Below are 15,033 nucleotides of genomic sequence, written 5' to 3'. Positions count from 1 at the left end.
TATGGGGAGGGTTCGCTCACCCAGGCAAGCCCCATTCTCCAAACCCCTCCAGAGCTCCTCTTGCACAGCGTAGGGGGGACACATCATAGGGAATCTCCTGCAGACTCCTCTTTGAAGAAAGGTTACTGCTGCCCCTCCCACTAGCACTGGGCCAGAGAGAGCATAATGGACCCCTCTAGCAGCATGAGTCAAGGGGTGTGTGGCACCCTCCCCAGACCCAGGGAGCCACTGGGGCCAAGGTTATAGGCACAGAGAGATCATCAGTTTCCCTCATTACACCTCCCTGGGACCGTGTTCCCCTGGAATTTGACCTGTTCCTTTCTACTGCCCTCCACTCCTCTCTGTTCCCCTCCCCACCCCACCCCACCAGATGATCCCTGGGGTCAGTGGGCCAACAAGCATTTGCTCTAACAAGAAGATTAAAGAGTGTTCAATCAATCAATCAATCAGTGGTATTTATTGATGGCATACTGTGTGCAGAGCACTGTACTAAGCACATGGAAGAGTACAGTATAACAGAATTGTAGACAAGTTCCTTAAGAAAAGATTCCAAAGGAAACCACAGGCAAATCCCATTACTCTAGCATGGCTCAGTGGAAAGAGCCTGGGCTTTGGAGTCAGAGGTCGTAGATTCTAATCCCGACTCCGCAACTTGTCAGCTGTGTGACTTTGGGCAAGTCACTTCACTTCTCTGGGCCTCAGTTCCCTCGTCTGTAAAATGGGGATTAAGACTGTGAGCCCCACGTGGGACAACCTGATTACCTTGTATCCCCCCAGTGCTTAGAACAGTGCTTGGCAAATAGTAAGCGCTTAACAAATCCCATCATCATTATTATAGAGAAGCAGCGTGGCTCACTGGAAAGAGCCCGGGCTTGGGAGTCAGAGGTCATGGGTTCTAATCCTGGTCCCCCCCCCATGTCTGCTGTGTGATGTTGGGCAAGTCATTTAACTTCTCTGAGCCTCAGTTACCTCATCTGTAAAATGAGGATTAAGACTGTGAGCCCCATGTGGGACGACATCTGGTATCCCCCCCCAGCGCTTAGAACAGTGCTTTGCACATAGTAAGCGCCTAACAAATGCCATCACCATCATCAAATCCTTAATTTGACCAGAATCACTTGACTCTAGCAATTCCCAACCCTTTCCTAGCCAATGGGATTCCACTCTTACTTTCCTCAGGGGCCCCTGCCCCATCTGCGCCATCTAACTTGTCTCCATTTGCGGCACGTAGACCCTATGGATTCTCCACAGACAGCTTCTGTAGCACGTCTGTCCACCTGTCAGCTTACCTGCCTGCCTACCCGCTGCCTGCCTCTCTGCCTACCTATCCACCCGCCTATCCACCCGCCTGTCAACCTGTCTGCCTGCCTGACTGCCCACCCACCAACCACTTCCTCCCTGCCTGCCCACCTCCCTGCCTTTTTGCCTTTCTTTTTATGCCTCCATTTTTTTTGTTGGCATTTGTTAAGCGCTTACTATGTGCAAAGCACTGTTCTAAGCGCTTGGGGGTGACCCGCCACACCTTCCCCCAGTCCTCAGGTTACCAGCCCTCCTGATGAGTAGACCAGGCAAACTAATGAGGCAAACCCACCTTGCTAAAGGTGCTCAGAAAGGTTTGGGAGGCAGGAAGCCCTCACACCTCTCTGTGCCTCACAGCGGCCCCTTACAATTTTATCTCTCGAGCTCTCCCTAGCTTGGAGAGTATGTTAACCCAAAATAAACCAACTCTTCCCTATTTGCACTGCATTTAAATGTACTGACTTACTGTGTTATCCTAATCCTGCGGGGTTTAGAACCTGGGACTTGCCTGGGCAAGGGAGCCCTCCACAAAACGAGCTGCCGAGGCCCCAAGGGAGTCCTCCACAAAATGAGCTGTCCAGGTCCCGTCAGACTGGCATCTAGAAGTTAATCTTATCCTTCTCCCTTCCTCTTTCTCTAGTACATCAGTGTGATTAACTCCAACAAACTCCCTGGTCTCTGTGACATTTCAGACTTTCTGTCTCCACCACCTCCACCACCCCACTCCCTGCCCTTCTGCTCCAATCTCCTGATGCCAGTGGGCCACACCTCCTTAGAGTCAAGAGGTCTGGCCTCCCATCCTGATTGACACTGGGGACCACTCCCTCCACCTTGAAACACTGCCGGACCATGGTACCAACCTGGTCTCCCGCTATCTCCCTGACGGCTCCTACTCAGTTTCGCTCACTGGCTCCTCTTCCTCCTCTCATCCTCTTACTTTGAGCGTTCCCCCAGTCTCTGTTTCGGATCCCCTCCTTCTCTCTCTGAACTCACTCTCTTGGGGAGCCCACCTGTTTCAGGTACACTGAGGACTCCTAAATCACCCCTGAACCCTAACCTCTCATCTGACCTACCCCCTCATATTTTCTTGCCCTGGGACATCTCCATGGCACCTCAAGTTCAATCTGTATAATAATAATAATTAAAAAAAATAGTATTAAGTACTTGCTATGTGCCCTTTCTACTAGGCAAAATTGTCTCAAACTGGCTTTCTCATTCTTGCCCCTACCCCAGCTCCTTCTCCTCTTCCTCCTTCTCCCTTTCCTCTCAGGCAATAACTGCTATCCTTTCTGTCCCAAACGCCTGTCCCCAGCCCCCACACTCTTGGCGATCGCTCAATTCTCACGTTCAATCTCCTGCCAAATCTGGCTGGATCTCCTCCATCCACCCCTTCTTTCACTCATTCATTCATTCATTCATTCATTCAATCATATTTATTGAGCATTTACTGCGTGCAGAGCACTGTACTAAGCGCTTGGAAAGTACAATTCTTCTCTACCCTAGGTATATCATTGATGGGCTATGGCATCAGCCTCCTCACCAGTCTTCCTACCTCCAGCCTCTCCCCTCTCTGCTGCACAAGTCATCTTCTTGAAATGTCACTTGGCTCGCCTCTCCTCAAAACCCTCCACTGGCTTCTTGTGTCTCTCCACATCAAGCAAAAATGCTTTACAATCGGCCTCAAGCTCTCCCCTGACTCACCTCACCTCACACATTTGCTCCATCTGCTCCCTGCTCCTTCCCAGCTAGCTGTGTTGGTTCCTCCTCCTCAGCTCACTGTCTTTCAAACTGAACCTGCCTCTGGCCTCTCCAGCTGACTCAGCCCCTGGCTCTCACTCTTCCCCCAGCCTACAGCTCCTCTCTCCTCCCTTCACAATCTGACAGACCACAGCCCTCTCCCATATTCAAAACCCTCCCGAAATATATGTGTCTATGTTTAATATTTTTGATTACTTTGTAAATACTTTTATGTCTGCCTCCCCCGTTAGAATGTCAGCTCCTTGAGGGCAGGGAATCTGTGTATCATTTCTGTGTTTTGTACTTCCCAAAGGGTGTTTTCCAGGGATCAACTCCCTTGAAGGCCTTGCACACAAGGAGTGCTTGATAAATACCAAGCCCGCTACTCCTCCTCTTCCTCCTCCTTCTCCTCTCTCCCCACCCCACAGAAGCCATCGTATGGAGGGAGGCCCTTTTGCTGGAGGTGAGCAGAGATGTTTTCAGGCTGGATGTGGAGGGCTGTCCCTTCACCCGCTTCTGGGGAGACCTAGAACCCCTGCTCCACCTGGTACCCTAGCTGGTACCCCCTGGTACTCTGGCCCCATTATCCTGTTGGCCAGGACTCACTGGTTTCCAGGACAGCTGGTGGGAGCCATTTCCCACTGCTCTCCTGGAAGAGAGGACTTGCCTGCACCATGATGAGATGGCAGAAGGGCACAGGAGCTGCTGACCAGGCTGCCAGGCCATCCTGTCTGGTCAGTCTTTTCCAGCCAGTCCCTCCAACCCACTGGGCCTCCCTGGCATCCAAGCCCAGTACCACCCTGTATTAGGAGGAATAAGTAGCTCCATCCTGAGCCCTAACCTGGGCCTCAACCCGGGGCTCTCTGCCCTGTGCCCCTCCCTCTAGTCCTTCCATCCTAAGCTCCCTGCATTGTGCCCTCACTGTGTGTCCATGCCTCCTTGCTTGTGCCCCCTGCTCTTTACTGAAAAGTTGGCTCCCACCCTACACAGTGAAATAGAGAGCAAAAGCTCAGTCTCCACCCCCAGGCTGGCCTTTAGAGGCCAGAACGGAACCACCAGAATGAACAGTCACTTTACCCGGAAATCAATACCACAGCCCACAGGAAGCTTCAGGCTTCAGCCAAGTCCTGACCCGGCCCACGCTTAGAACCTATCCACCCTGTTCTCAGTCCATGCCCAGGCCATGCCCAGACATGCTTAGCCCATATTCAGTCACATCCAGGTCATGTCCAGCCTTGTCCAGCCCACGCCTAGCCATACCTAGCCTCTGCCCAGCCCACACCCAGACATGCCCAGCCCACTCCCAGACCGTGCCCAGCCATGCCCAGCCTGTGTCCAGCCATGCCCAGCCTGTGTTCAGCCCACACCCAGATGTGCCCAACCCTCACCCAGTCATGTGCAGCCCATGCCTAGCCATGCTTAGCCCACACCCAGCCCACGCCCAGATATCCCAGACCACACCAAGTCACATCAAGTCCACCCCCACCATATGCAACCCACAACAGTCACATCCAGCCCACAGCCAGTCACTTCCAACCCTATCCTCAGCCACACCTATCCATGTGCAGCCCACACCCACTCATATCCATCCCACCCCAGCCAAACCCATCTACATCCAGCCCACACCAGGCACACCTGTCCTAGTGCAGCCCACACCTTGGAATTATGGCCTGGTGGGATTTCAGAGACCAGAGGTAGGGCCAGGGGATAACTCAACAGCAGCTGCAGGTACCTGGACTCGTCCTGCTCCCAGGACAGCGAAGTGCAGGGGGAATGGCCAGAACTAGAGCAGCCCCTGCAACCACACCCACTCGCCGATCCTCTCCCACCTCCAGGGCAGGGGGCAATGAGAACCTGGGTTCCATCTCGAGATAAATTCCCCCGTGCACTCCAGAGGGGGTCGAGGAGAAGTGGCTGCATAATTGATGGCCTGGGACTGGGGGTTGTGTGGGGGTCCTGTGGGAGTTGTAGAGGGGTCCCGTGCCCACTGCCAGCCTCAGAAGAAAGCTGTTCCAGAGCTAGCACAGATCCTCAGGATGGGACTTCCAGTGCTCTGCACACAGTAAGCACTCAATAAATACTATTGAATTGAATGATTGAATGAATGGACACAGGCAGACACTTTCCTTCCTTCCTTCCTTCCTTCCTGCCTTCCTGCCTTCCTGCCTTCCCTCACTCTTTCCCTCCCTTCCCTCTTTCCCTTCCCTCCTTCCCTCTCTCCCACTCCTTCCCCTCCCTTCCCTCCCTCCTTTCCCTTCCTCCCTCCCTCTTTTCATCCCTTCCCTCCCTCCTTCCCCTCCCTCCCTCTCTTCCCTCCCTGTGGGCCCTGTTCTGTCCCTCTGTTGTAGAAAAGACTGGGGTCAGGGCCAGGGTCGAGGTCAGAACTGACATCAGGGCTGGGGCCAGGGGCAGGGGCAGGGCCAGGATCAGGGCTGGGGTAAGGGCCAACTTGTACTTCCCAGGCGCTTAGTACAGTGCTCTGCACACAGTAAGCACTCAATAAATACGATTGAATGAATGATTGAATGAATAAGGACTGACACCATCAAGTCCTGCAGAAATGAGCCCTTTCCTCCAGCTGGCAGATACAGTAAGGGCTGGGTGGGCAGGGAATTACCAAAGACAACCTCCCCAGACTGGTTCGGGGCCAGAGCTCAGATTCCTCCCAGACCGGCCCGGCCCAGCCTGGGGCCAGCACCTGGATTCCCATGCCGGCGAGAATGTGGAAGTTCAGCCCCACGTGAACTTGATGGTACATTAGTCACTGGGAAAAAATAGGCCAGATAGGAAGGGAAAAATGCCCTGGGCTGGGCACAGGGCTTGACATAGGATTAGGCATGGGGTTCAGCTCAGGGCTGGGCACAGGACTCAGCAGAGAGCTCAGCAGAGACCAAGGTGCCAAGAGAAACCTCCCAAATAGAGTTACAGCATAAGGAGGAAACCCCAATGCCTGGATCCTCTGCCCCAACCTCTGTGAACCATGAGCTCCAGTTGCTCTGCTGCTGCTGACCCTTCACCTGGAGGTCACCCTGTTCTGCTGCTGTCCCGTCACCTGAAGGTCACCTTGCTCTGCTGCTGTCCCTTCACCCAGAGGTTACCTTGCTCTGCTGCTGTCCTTCACCCCGGGGTTACCCTGCTCTACTCAGGTCTGATGGGCACATGGGAAACAGACAACTAAGAAATCACTGGTACAGTCCTAAATCTGAAGCCCCATTCCTCTCCACAGCTGTCTCCTGCCCAGACCCAGCCCAACCTGATCCCTGACCCCTGACTAGAGGTGGCCCAGCAGGGTGGAGGTCAGGGATCAGAGGACTCATGGCAGACGGCCTCCTGGCTACCCCCCTAGATGTAAGGGTCAGCCATTTCTGGATCACCCCTGCACTCTAACCAACCCCATCCTCAATAGGCTGCAGGTGTCAGGAGACCTAGTCCTGGCCCAACCCAGTCTGGTTTGGGACTGATCCCGGCCCACCTCTCCAGAGGACTGGCTGGGGTTTTCCTGGAAAGAGAGGGGGCAGGGACCTCAGCAGGGGGGAGGAGCAGCAAGGGCACAGGAAGGAGGTCATATTTCCTTAATAGAGCTCAGAACAGAATGTGATTTAGAGGCAATGTGCTATGATATGGCCCCACCATATCATGGAAACAGCCTTCGCTACGGTAACTAATGACCTTCTTCTCACCATATCTGACGGCTCCTACTCTATCCAAATCTTCCTAGACCACTCAGCTGACCTCTCAGCTTCCTTTGACAATGTAAACCAATCAGTCAATCCATCAGTGGTATTTACTGAGTTCTTACTATGTACAGAGCACTATACTAAGTGCTTGGGAGAGCACAGTTCAACAGAATTAGCAGAATAATTCCCCCTTCTCCTTGAAACTTTATCCAGCCTTGTATTCTCTGACACAGTCCTCTCTTGGTTCTACTATCTCTCTGACCGCTCTGCAGCTTCTTTTGCTGGCTCCTCTTTGCTACCCACCCTCTGACAGTGCCCCCAAGATTCAGTTCTGGATTTCCTTCTATTCTCCATCTAAACCCACTCCCTCGGAGAATTCTCACCTATGGAACCAACTGACATTTCTATAAGAATGATTTCCAAATCGACATCTCCAGCCCTGGCCTCTCTCCTTCTCTACAGTCTCCTCCTACCTTCAGGACATCTCTACCTGGATGTCCCACCGACACCTCAAACTAAACATGTCTAAAACTGAACTCCTTATCTTCCCACCCAAACCTAGTCTTCCCCTTGTCTTTCTCATCCCCGTAGATAATACCACTATCCTCCTTATCTCATAAGCCTGTAACTTCGGTGTTGTCCTCAATTCATCTTGCATTCATTAATTCATTTAATCATATTTCTCATCCTATCCCGACTGGATTACTGCATCAGCCTCCTCTCTGATCTCCCATCCTCCTGTTTCTCATCTTATCCCGACTGGATTACTGCACCAGCCTCCTCTCCAATCTCCCATCCTCGTGTCTCTCCCCACTTCAATCCATACTTCACGCTGCTGCCTGGATTGTCTTTGTGCAGAAACGCTCTGGGCATGTTACTCCCCTCCTCAAAAATCTCCAGTGGCTACCAATCAATCTACGCATCAGGCAAATGTCCTCATCCTCGGCTTCAAGGCTCTCCATCACCTAACTCTCTCCTACCTCATCTCCCTTCTCTCCTTCTACAGCCCAGCCTGCACCCTCCACTCCTCTGCCGCTAATCTCCTCACCGTGCCTCGTTCTCGCCTGTCCTGCCATCGACCCCCGGCCCACGTCCTCCCCCTGGCCTGGAATGCCCTCCCTCTGCCCATCCGCCAAGCTAGCTCTCTTCCTCCCTTCAAGGCCCTGCTGAGAGCTCACCTCCTCCAGGAGGCCTTCCCAGACTGAGCCCCTTCTTTCCTCTCCCCCTCTTCCCCCTCTCCATCCCCCTGTCTTACCTCCTTCCCTTCCCCACAGCACCTGTATATATGTATATATGGTTGTACATATTTATTACTCTATTTATTTATTTATTTATTTATTTTACTTGTACATTTCTATCCTCCTTATTTTATTTTGTTGGTATGTTTGGTTCTGTTCTCTGTCTCCCCCCTTTAGACTGTGAGCCCACTGTTGGGTAGGGACTGTCTCTATGTGATGCCAATTTGTACTTCCCAAGCGCTTAGTACAGTGCTCTGCACATAGTAAGCGCTCAATAAATACGATTGATTGATTGATTGATTGATTGATTGATCTCGGTCCCCATTTTACAGATGAGGTAACTGAGGCACAGAAAAATGCAGTGACTTGCCCAAGGTTACACAACAAGGTCCTTCTGACTCTCTGGCCCATGCTCTTTCCACAGCACCATGTTGCTTCTGCCTCCTTTGCTGAGTAAGCAATGCACAGTGGGTAAGCTAGCACTACAGGAGTGAAATATGCAGTCTGGGCTGTAGTAGATCAGTGAGGTGAGGTAGGCTGTGACCTTGATAATGCTTTGAAGGTGGAGAAAGTGATGGTCTCACCACTCCAGTCCATACTTTACTCTGTAGCCCAAATCATTTTTCTAAAAACACATTCAGTCCATGTTTCCACACTCCTCAAGAACCTCCAGTGGTAGCCCATCCACTAGTGCATCAGTCAGAAACTACTTATCATTGGCTTTAAAGCCCTAAATCAGCTTGCCCCATTCTACCTCATCTCACTGATCTACTACGGCCCAGCCTGCACACTTCACTCCTCTAGTGCAAGCTTACTCGCTGTGCCTTGAACTTCTCTATCTCACTGCCAACCTCTTTCCCACATCCTCCCCCTACCCTGGATCTCGTTCCCCATCCATATTCGTCAGACCATCATTCTCCCCACCTTCAAAGCATTATTCAGGTCACATCTCTTCCAGAAAGCCTTCCCCAGCTAAACTCTCTTTTCCTTGGCTTGCTCTCCCTTCTGCGTCATCTATACCGTGACCTTTGGATCTGTGACCTGTGGGCACTTGATATCCACCCCACCCTCAACTCTATAGCACTTTGTACATATCTTTAAATGATATATTATAAATTATAGTAATGTCTATCTCCCCCTCTAGACTGTAAGCTCACTGAGGGCAGGGAACCTGTCTACTAACTCTGCTGTACTGTACTCTCCCAAACGTTCAGTATGGTGCTCTGCACATAGTAAGCAATTAATAACAGTGCCCCAGCACTTATAACAGTGCTTCAGCTCTTAGAACAGTGCTTAGAACAGTGTTAAGTAAGCGCTTAACAAATACCATCATTATTATTGAATAGCATTGATTGATGGATTAATTGATTGCTAAGCACGGGAATGGGTACAGGATAATCCGACCAAAACAGTCCCTGTTTCTCACAGAGGTCAAGGCCAAAGAAAGAGGGAGAACAGTTATCATCCCCATTTCATAGAGGAGGAAACTGAGGCCCAGAGAGGTTAAGTATAACTTGCCTAAGGTCTTACCCACTGGGTGGGTTGTGGTCAGGCTAATGTGGGGGATGATGGCAGGCAGCGGGCACAGGGGGCCGGGGCAGAGGGCTGGTATTTCAAGAGGGAAGTTTCCAGGGGTTGGGGAGAGAGATCCCAAGCCTGAGGTGAGAGTCCAGGGGCAGATAGATTGCACCCCAAGCTGGGAGGGAGGGAAAGAGGGAGGAAGGGGAACTAGCTGCATCCAAAACACCCAACCCAGCCACGTCACCAAACCAGTTTCTGGGCACGGTTGAGCCTCTGCCCAAATCTTGAATGTGTAGAATCAGTTCTGACCCTCCGTCCACCACCTGGCCAGTCACCTGGCCCGCCACCCAGCCTGCCTCCCAGCCAGCCCAGCCCACCTTCCAGCCAGCCAACTGCCCAGCCAGGCAGCCAATCACCGGGCCACCCCCCTGTCAGAGGAGGGTCCGTGCTTCCCCGTAGCATCCCCTACCATGAGCCAGGTGGGTGTTGGGCTCAAGAGGCAGCACACTACAGTCTGTTGCTTGTCTGATGCTCTACGACATCTGCCCCCTTCCTGCTGTCTGACTGCCCCCATTCTGCCCTCTGCCCAGTCCTCTAGACTGTAAACTCATTGTAGGCAGGGAACGTGTGGGTTATATTGTTATACTGTACTCTCCCAAGCACTTAGTACAGTGATCTGCACACAGTAAGAGCTCAATAAATATGATTGAATGAATGAATGAATAATTGACTGACTGACTCCTGCCATCTGCCCACCATCTGTACCCCACCCCCAGGGAGCATTTCTCCCATGACTTGGATCTGTGATATAGACAACTGCTTGCCAAAAGATCAACCTGATCATGTCCCTTGGGCCCGGAGGCCAATCTTGGACTGATCACTGACCATGGGGTCAAAACCACCCAGTTTCCAAGGGCAGGAAATCCCAAACGACTGAGAGCCAAACTGGCCCCACATCCCTTTCTCATAGGCTGGTTGTCTACTGCCTGGAGAGCACCTAGCCACACTCCCAGCAGCTCTCAGGGCCACTGCATGTGGGCAGTCTCACACCCAGTAGTAGGCCCAAACCACTGTCTAGTGTAGCTTCAGATGTTTTGGGCCTCAGTTATCTGAGTCATTGACCTGCAGAGTCCGCCACAGAGCTGCCTATTCCACAAGCAAACAGTTGGTTCAGTTTTCTCAGGTTGACTTTGGGCTGACTTTGGGCTGACTTGCTGTTGAATCATTTAGTGGCCTTTTGTGGAAGACCTGGAAAGTGAATGCCGTTTAATCATTAAATGGCTGCTGTGAAGCAAGCCCCTGACCTTGGCCAGAATGGCAGAAGTCATATGGTTTAGGGAGCGCAGTGGACTATGCATGAGTGAGCGAGCATTGGTTGGGACCAGTTTTCCCTTTATGCTCCATCCAGGCCAGCAGGGAAAACCAGGCGGCCGAGAGGAGGCCGAGAGGAAGTGGTGACGTGGAGCTTGAGGAGGCCAGGCCTAATCTCCTTTTACTGGCTTTGGGGGCTCAAGCCCCAGAGCGGACTGAATGCGATGCAGCTCTTCCACAAGTTGGGGGAAAGCAAGTGAGTTTTAGTAAGGTCAAATTAGCCAAATCTCAGGTAAGGCTAGAACACTTCAGGGCCGCCACTTGGCCCCTTAGTGAAACAAGAGAATGTGTCCATGCAATTTGGAATTTGCCCCTTCAAATCTATAATTTATGGCAATGTCAGCATCTGCCCACTCCCACCCCATCTGCCAAGACTACTGACCTTAGCCCCTCCCTCACACTGCCCTCAGGCTTGGAACATCATTCCTTCCTTGTTGCATCAGACAGAACACAGTTCTCTCCACATTAAAACCCCTCCTAAAATTTTACCTTCTCCAGTAAGCCTTTCCAGATTGATTTCCCAGCACTCTGAGCCATATCATCTCTTCATCTAATTCCAGCTCTTATGAATTATTTATACTCTCCTTAGTGCTCATACATATATGTCCAATCAAGTATTTTGACCACTCAGGTTGTAAATATTTTGAGATTTGTAGGGGGAAAACCGAGAATGCAGGCAGGGAACGTGCCACTTTGTTCTTCTGTATTTCCCCAGAACCTAATGTGGCATCACTCCCCAAGTGGGGGCGCAAGAAATACTGCTCCTCCTCCTCCTACTACTACTGACTGCCCCTGCCTGTTAGGTCTCCTGATCACCTAATAGTAATAATTGTGGAATTTCTTAAGTGCTTCCTATGTGCCAGACACTGTGCTAGACGCTGGGGTACATATGGAGAAGCAGCGTGGCTCAGTGGAAAGAGCACGGCCTTTGCAGTCAGAAGTCATGGGTTCAAATCCTGGCTCCACCAACTGTCAGCTGTGTGACTTTGGGCAAGTCACTTGACTTCTCTGTGCCTCAGTTACCTCATCTGTAAAATGGAAATTAAAAATGTGAGCCCCCCGTGGGACAACCTGATCACCTTGTAACTTTGCACATAGTAAGCGCTTAACAAATCCATTATTATTACTATTATTATTATTATTATTCTAGACTGTGAGCCCATTGTTGGGTAGGGACCGTCTCTTTATGTTGCCAACTTGTACTTACCAAGTGCTTTAGTACAGTGCTCTGCACACAGTAAGTGCTCAATAAAACAACTGAATGAATGAATACAAGCAAATCAGGTTGGACGGCAGTCTCTGTCCCATGTGGAGTTCACAGTTTCAATCCCCATTTTCTGGATGAGCTATTTGAGGCACAGAGAAGTGAAGTGACTTTCCCGAGGTCACAAAGCAGACAAGTGGCTCCCTGGCCCATGCTCTTCCACAGCACCATGTCATCTGCCAGGACTCCCTAGTCCCCCAAATCTGCCTATCCCTCTCAACCACCTGCCAGATGTCCACCAACTTCTCTCTCCTTCTGCCTGCCCACTCTCCCCTTCCCCAGGAGACTTCTGGTGCCATTGCCTGGGGGGAATCCACTGTAATTAGCGATTTCCCCTCCTGGGGCTGGAATACCACTGGACTGCAGTTTCCAAACAGACATGGAACATCGGGACCTCAAGCTAAGGTGCTAATGGGCTCCAGCCTCTCTCCCCTCATATCATCACCCAGAGAAGGAGGATGAGGAGGAGGAGGTAGGGGGTGGGAGGGGGCAACACAGGGCCCCTCTGAGGAACAGCTCATTGGTAACTCACCCTGAGCCCAAATTGCCCCATGGCTCCTCAGTGCAGAAACAGTGCTGGTAGGGCAGGCTTAGTTGGAGAAAGGGACTGTCCTCTTTCCCAGCTTCCCAGGATCTGGAGGTGACCTGTGGGGATGTGGCCATTCTCTGGGAATGATCTACTGCCCTTCCCAACTGCTCAGCCCCCTGCTGTGGACAATGCCTCTCTGAGGGTGCCACACTCTGAACTGTGTTCGCAAAATAGCCCATCAGAAGCTGCAATCTGGTTCTAAGTGGTTCTAAGTGACTAACCCTGCCCACCTGGCCCCCTGTGCCTCCCCACAGTCCTCCTGGCCAGCCTGCCCACCCCCCATCATGATCGTCCCTGCTAGTCTGGCTCCCCTCCTCTCCCCCCAGATCCTGGCGATTCTCCCGGCTGGCCTGGCCCCCTGCCCTGTCTTGACCGAGTGTGTCCTGAGAGAGGTCTTGGCTGGCCCTCCCAGTACTGGTCCCACTTTCCCTACCTGTCCAGCCTGTTCTGCCGCACCCCACCACCCCTCACCTATTCCTAGAGACCAAAATTACCTCCTTCCCTGCCCTCCTTCCCTTGCTCCACCTCACCCTGCCCTCCCTCCCTCCCTCCCTTCCTCTTTCCCTCTTTTCCTTCCTCTTAGCCTCCAATCCCCCAAATCTTCCCCTCAAACCCCAGCCTCTGCTCTGGGAGGCTGCTCTCTCCCCCTCCAACGGGTGGGCTGGTAGACTTGACTATCAAGTAGTTATATGACACAATCCCATCAAATAGTAAATTCCCCAAAGGCAGGATTCCTATCTTCTAATTCTACTCTCTTAAGAGCTTAGTACAGTGCCTGGCACATAGTAAATGTTTAACAAATACAATAATAATAATAATAATAATAATAATAATAATAATAATAATAATAATGATAATAATGATAATTTCAGGGCCCTGCATACAGAAGGCACTCACTAAATACTACTGTTGGGTTGACGGATGGAATAGTGCTAGTGTGTTTCAGGATCAGCATGGTAATAATAATTATTATTAGGATTTTTGTTAAGCAATTACTATGTGCCAGGTACTAATTCCCGGGGTAGATACAAAATAATCAGGGTGGACACAGTCCCTGTCCCACATGGGGCTCGGGGTCTAAATAGGAGGGAGAAACATTATAATCCCCATTTTACAGAGGAGGAAGCTGAGGCACAGAGAAGGTCATTCAGCAGACAAATAGAGTGTATGGATTAGAACCCAGGTCTTCTGACTCCCAGGCCCATGATCTTTCCACTAGGCCACACTGCTTTCTGTTAAGCCCTGCTTCTTCCTAGTAAGTAGTAATAAATGGTATTTATTGAGCACTTTCTGATACAGAGCACTGTACTAAGCACTTGGGAGAGTACAGTGCAATAAAGTTGGTAGCTGCGATCCCTGCCTTGCCCTCCAGGAGCTGATAGTCTCGAAGGGGAGAGAAACCCTGGTCAATGGCAGGGAATCCTTCCTCTTGGGGTCCTGAGTGCATCCCCCTCTCCCTGCCTGGCATCTCGGGGTGGAGTTGGAGGTATGGAGGCCTAGTGAGGGTCCAATCCCTCTCTGTCAGCACTGCTCCCCACCCCCAACCCACCTTCCCCCGGCAGGAGGGGGAGACACCCTGCTGTCCCTCCTGGCAGTTAGGGACCCAGGGCCCCGGTCTCCTGGGGCAAAAGCAGTGTCTGTATTTCCAAGAAGCTTGAACTCAGCCCCAGTCACCCCCAGCCCCACTCTTGCCCAGTTTCTAACAGGAACCGGAATGCCAAGGAGATGGGGCACCTGCATCCCACTGCCCCATTTTTCCAAGCCTATGGACCCGAGTGAGCATCGATAGGATTCAGAGGCAGGCAGGAAGCTGCTTAATTGAATACCATTGCACTCTGCTCCTGAGTAATTCAATCGATTGTATTTATTGAGCACTTACTGTGTGCAGAGCACTGTCTTCGCTCGCTCTCTCAATGACATTTATTGAGCATTTACTGTACGTAGAACACTGTACTAAGCACTTAGGAGAGTAATTGAATATTAACATCCTCCATCCCTGGATAATGGAATACTAATGCCTTCCACTTCTGGCTAATTGAATACAAATACCTCCATTCCCCAAGTAATTGAAAATGAATGAGTTCCACTCCTCAGGACCAGCTGTGTGGAGACAGCTTTAGACTCTGTCTTTTTCCCTCCATCCAAGCTGCTACTACAATGGCCCAAGCACCTATCATATGCTGCATCAGCCTCCTTGCTGACCTCCCTACCTCCTGTCTCTCCCCTCTCCTCAATGAACTTCAATGGGCTGCCTCGATCACTTTTCTAAAAAAAAATTAAGTCCACGTCTCCCCACTCTCCAAAAACTTCCCGTAGTTTGCATCAGACACACTTTAC

At 51.4% G+C, this 15,033-nt stretch overlaps 1 protein-coding gene across 1 annotated transcript in view; it reads right to left on the bottom strand.

The window, feature by feature from the left end:
• Positions 1-15,033, bottom strand: part of TEC (tec protein tyrosine kinase) — a 53,746-nt gene that overhangs the window by 22,466 nt on the left and 16,247 nt on the right. The gene's annotated exons all lie outside the window — the stretch shown is intronic.

Source organism: Tachyglossus aculeatus, chromosome X5 (genome assembly GCF_015852505.1).
Source record: "Tachyglossus aculeatus isolate mTacAcu1 chromosome X5, mTacAcu1.pri, whole genome shotgun sequence".
Taxonomy (NCBI): Eukaryota; Metazoa; Chordata; class Mammalia; order Monotremata; family Tachyglossidae; genus Tachyglossus; species Tachyglossus aculeatus.
This window is presented reverse-complemented; position numbering and strand designations above follow the sequence as displayed.